Below are 5,917 nucleotides of genomic sequence, written 5' to 3'. Positions count from 1 at the left end.
TTGTCCTGTCTTAACCTCTCTCCCTATGATGTTCTTGTCCTGTCCTAATCTGTCCTAACCACTCTCCCTATGATGTTCTTGTCCTGTCCTAACTTGTCCTAACCTGGTTATAACTTGGTCTAACCTGTATTTTGATTTAATGTAGATTTGATGATGTAATCTGTCTGTCCTAATCTGTCCTAACCTCTTTCCCTGTGATGTTCTTGACCTGTCCTAACCCGTCCTAACCTCTCCCTATGATGTTCTTGTCCTGTCCTAATCTGTCCTAACCTCTTTCCCTGTGATGTTCTTGTCCTGTCCTAATCTGTCCTAATCTGGTTATACCTTGGTCTAACCTGTATTTTGATTTGATATAGATTTAATGGCGTAACCTGTCCTGTCCTAACCTGCCCTATCCTGACCTGCCCTGTACTGTCTTGATCTGTCTTAATCTGCCATGCCCCCCTCCCAACCCCGCCCCTCTACCCCTCCACGTCCTAACCTGCCCTGTCCTGTCACATCTCGTTCCATCCTGCACCATAATGCATCTTCCTGTCCTGTCATATCCTTTGATGTCCTGTCTTTTTTCTTCTCTCATCGCTTCCCGTCGCGTCCCGTCCTGTTCCCACGTTGCCACGCTGTGAGGCTTCGGCAGCAGCGTGGCAGCAGAACCGCTGACAGGACAACAACATCACCGTCATCATCATCATCATCATCGCCATCATCGTCACCCGCAGCCGCTATTGATGAGTCGGAAGATTAAACCCGATCAGAGGTGAGAGACGGAGATCCTGCTGAGCTCATCGGCCTCTGGGGAACCTCAAACCCCGAGTGTTTTGTTTAGAAGAAGAACAACTTCCTCCAGCTCGCCGTGTGATGTGGTGACAGATCTGTGTGTGTGTGTGTGTGTGTGTGTGTGTGTGTGTGTGTGTGTGTGTGACTGCGGGCCAGAAAGCTGTCAGAGAGAAAGGTTTAGTCAGACGAAAGTGGATGAGTAATCAGTTCTCGATACCTCAGGATATCTGGGACAGTTTAAATCGATGACTGCAAATTTTGTTTTTATTGACATTAATAAAACCCAGGCTGCTGGCAGATCTTGTTCATAAAATAAATAAATAAAGGGAATAAGAGCACTTTAAATTCATGGAGCAACATAAGGGTTAAGTGTCCTGCCAAGGGGAATCTCAGTAACTCCCTCTTTGGCAAATTTGCAGAGTAAAGAGTATAAAACAACAGCAAATCAGAGCATTTCAACATCCAAAATCATCAAAAAATAAAATATAGGACTTTAAATATAACAATGGAAACAATAGAAATGATTAAAAACAACCACTCAAATTTCATGGATGGTGTTTTGCTGTTATCCAGTGGAGTTTATTGGGAAATGGAAAAAAACACTTTTAAAAAACAATTGTCACCATGTGGATGCAGCCACATGGTCTCAAAGCGAGGTCCGGGGGCCGCCAGGGGGACTCCGAGGTGGTTTCAGGCGGTCGTCCAACATGAACATCTGTTTCATTTCACTGTTTTTGACCGTGTTTGTTTCCAAGCTGAGCAGCAACACCGGGCTTTGCCTCCTTCCCTCTGTAACAGTCCAGTCAGGTTTCCTCCCTGCCTGGCTTAACGGCGTGGAGCTCCTGCGTGCTGCTAAATGACAGGCAGGTTTCTCCCCAGGCGAGAGGCGTCCGCTCTGGTTAAATAGCACAAAGGATGATTCAGTCCCGTCCTGTGGATTGTTAAATGTCAAAGCCTCAGGAGGCGGCAGGGAAAATAACCCAAATCAACCAGAATCTGAAGTGTTTTGCTCATTTTTTTTTCATCCTGTTTCCTGCCCTGCAGCCCATTAGCTCAGTCATGCATCGATTTTAACTTGAGTGATTTCTTGAATGATGTCTTGGACGTGATGGACATTAAATTGATCTCACGTCTGATGTCTGGCACAGTTATCTCATGTTCGTAATAGAGAAACAAATGAAATACTGAAAAATATGATTTGTTTTAAGTCAAGTTCTGCAGGTTTTCAGTGATATCCAGCACATTTGTAGGTAAATGATGATATCACATAAAGACAGCATTCACTCTAACATGTGTAAACATCTGTGACTGTCTGAGCCGGGCTGACTGACACTGAAAACAGAAGTAAAATAAGCTTTGGTGACTCTTTGCAGTGGCTTCATTATAGAAAAGTATTGAAAATATATAATTTTACTGTGTAAGTGCTTGATGAAACTCTCCCTAAAACATGGGCCTCATGTATTTATATGATTGATTCATTCATTCATTCATTTATTTAAGTGTCATGCCTCAATTACAGAAGCCCAGCCCATATGGCCTTACAAGACACTGTTGTACACATTACAACAACAACAACAACAACAAAAATAAACATCAGAAAAAATCAGGAATACAAAGTGAAATCCAAATCCAGGCACCTCCAAAATACACTCCTCAGGTTTTGCATTAATTAAACAAAATGTGCTGCCTTCTGTTCCAGGCCTTGGAAATAAAATCTGCAGTCTTAAATCCTTCAGTTGATTAAAGAGCCTTTTCAGTTTCTGGCCATCATCTACCCAGACAAGCTCAGGTTTTTGGTTTTGCATGTCCTCAAATAAAAAGACCCTCAAGTCGTCATAAAATGAAATTAATTTCCAACATCTATTCATAATAGAGCAGCACTGTTATAATGAAGAGCTCATCTCTAGTCTGTTCTATGTCTTTGTGCGAAGCTTCTAGCTGAGTTCAGATTCAGAGCCAAGAAGACGGGAAGCTCCAGATCTGGAAACAGGAAGTGGAACAGCCGTCCAATCAGCAGCAGCCGAGTCAGGACGACCTGTGGGACGGCGAGGTCGAGGTCGAGGTCGAGGTCGAGGTGAACTTCCTGCCCAGAGAGCAGCTTCCCGCCCTGACCCAGAACACGAGCGGTGAACTCTTTATGTTTTTATCTTTAGTTTTGAACGTTTCGACAGAGGAGGCTTGAGGACACAGACATTTTGTTTTTGCTGTTCACAAATATTTTAAAGGTTTTATTTCACTGGAAAGTCCAAACACTCATCAGTTAAGTCGCAGTCTGTGTTTTACAAAGATGCATCTTATGAAAACGATTTATAATCCTCATAACACACGTTTCCCACAGTTCCTCCAATCTCTGGCCTTATGAAGCCTGCGCGCACACACACACACACACACACACACACACACACACACACTGCTTTTTCATTTTACAAGTGCAATTTTTGCTTGAAAAAACAATGAACATGTGCTCATTCTGTTTTCTGAACTAACACCATGTCAGCTAATGTCTTTCTGACTAACAACATGTTATCCATTTTTTCCATAGCCAACAACAGGGTTAGCTATTTTTTCTGGCTAATACGGTGTTAGCTAATGTTTTCCTTGCTAATATGTCAACTAATGTATTCCTAGCTAACAATATGTTTGCTAATGTTTTCATTTTAGCTAATTTTTTCCTTGCTAATAAGCAGTGTTGGGACCAATTACTCACAAAACTAATAAGTTAATTACTAATTACTTCTGTAAAAAAGTAATTTTGATTACTACTCAATTACTGCTGCAGAAGAGTAATTCAGTTACTGGGGAAAGTAATTTTTATGATTACTTTTTTTCTTTTCTTAAATCCTCTTATTAATGCACATATTTTTGCGTTGCTGTTGCAGTGTGGACATTGCTGTCAAATTTCATCTATCATTGTCAGTGTTGGCCACGTTACTTTGAAAAAGTAATACAGTATAGTTTAAAGTAGTGATGTCAGTTAGTCAGGATGGGGAATTGAACCCCTGGTCTTCTGTACGACAGGCGGCAAAACTATCCGCTCTGCCGTCGGAGAACACAGATGATTTTTGTAATTTGTGCTAAGTCATTCTCCATGCATGTTGATAAGTTATGAAAAACTGCAAAGTCTGACCGGTTTGAAAATTGACACACCAATTTGTCTCCACAGGACGCACATTTTTCGAACAGGATAGTAAAATAATAATAATAAGTATTAGTAGTAAGTAACGGCGCATTTTATTGTCAGTAACGGTAACGGCATTACAACGGGGGAAACAGTAATTTCTTTGATTACTCGTTACTGATAAAAGTAACGCTGTTACTCCCATCACTGCTAATAACAGGCTGGCTATTTTTTTTTCCAGTTAACTTGTTGTTAATGTTTTTCTATCTGACAACATGTCAGCTATTTTTTCCATAGCCAACAATATGGTTAGCTAATTTTCCTGGCTAACACAGTGTTAGCTAATATTTTCCAAGGAAACAACATGTAGCTATTGTTTCTCTAGCTAATTACATGTTAGCTGATGTTTTCCCAGCTAATAACGTTGGCTATTGTTTTCCTCGCTAACAATATATACATTAGCTAATCCTTTTCTTGTTAACAACATGTTAGCTAATGTTTTCCTAGCTTATAGCATGTGAGCTAGTGTTTTCATAGCTAATAACTCGTTATGCTTCCTAGCACACAACATGTTAGCCAGTGTTTTCTGAGCTAACAATACGTAGCTAAGCTAATGTTTTCCTTGCTAACAACAGGTTAGCTGATGTTTTCATAGCTAAACACTCATGAGCTATCAGGAGCAATACCTTTCATCGGTGCAAGTAATAAGTCAATTAAAGACAAACAACAAGCACACAATAAATATGAAACTAAAATAAATACTTTGATAATTAGAATGGGTATTGCATTTAAAATGTTGTATATTTCACTTAAAATGTTGTGCATTAAAGTCACAAGGGGTTCAGCAGACGTTTGCATTTGTGAGCCTCTTTTCACTTTAAATTCACAACATTTTAACTTCTGTGACGCGTCAGAAACAAATTTGATCCACGACAATCTGTGATGAAGAAATGCAGGAGGTGTGAGGAGCGAGGCGGACAGAGACGTTTGCTGGAGGAGAAAATACAAAAATAAAAATAAATAAATAAAAGTCTGAAAGTCTGAGAGTCAGCGAGTGTCATGTCGCGTCTCTGCAGGCGGACGGACGGACGGACGGATGACGGCTTGACAGACACACTTCAGGTCAAGGTCACCTTCATGTCTGCATCTGCCCAGTCAGCACACACACACACACACACACACACACACACACACACACACACACACACACACACACTTTTACTTCCCCATTGCAGCTGGTGACAGTAAACAACTCCTATCATAAGAGGAGGCTTCTCTCAGCAGTCACACACACACACACACACACACACACACACACACACACACACACACACACACACACACACACACACACTAAAAGTACTAAAATTAATTAAAAAAAAAAAAAATACAGACAGAAACATATGTAAACACTACCATCGACAAATGTCACAAATTAACAAATTAAATTAGTTTTAATGCAACAACAACAACAACAAAAATACTACTACTACTACTACTACTACTACTACTACTACTAATAATAATAATAATAATGATAATAATACAAACATAAAAGTATCTCTCCATCAAAAATAAATGATTTTTTTTAAAACTTGTGCTCTGTGAAGCTTCACTTCAGGTAAATGAATATAACATGGAAATTATACAAGTTCATATGAGAATTTCACAAAAATCCTAAAACTTACAAATTTGTCATAAATAGTTGAACACCAAATATACTTTCAGAGCTGAACACTCTTACAGTTACAGCTGTTTATTTACTGTTATATAATAAACAGTCAACTGTGCATTTGTCAATCAAATTATGTGATTTTTATTTGTTATTTATTTATTTTCTACTAATATTTCTACTAATCTTGTTATACATCATTGAAAAAGATATCCTCCCATAGTTGGTGTGTGTTTCTGTGTGTGTGTGTGTGTGTGTGTGTGTGTGTGTGTGTGTGCATGTGTGTGAAGGGGAAGCTGAGTGTCTATATAAAGTGATGCTGAGCTCGGCCTCCTCACCGTCTGCCTGCTCAG

The sequence above is a fragment of the Myripristis murdjan genome, chromosome 20, assembly GCF_902150065.1.
Source record: "Myripristis murdjan chromosome 20, fMyrMur1.1, whole genome shotgun sequence".
In the NCBI taxonomy this organism is placed as follows: domain Eukaryota; kingdom Metazoa; phylum Chordata; class Actinopteri; order Holocentriformes; family Holocentridae; genus Myripristis; species Myripristis murdjan.
Note: the sequence above shows the minus strand (reverse complement) of the source record.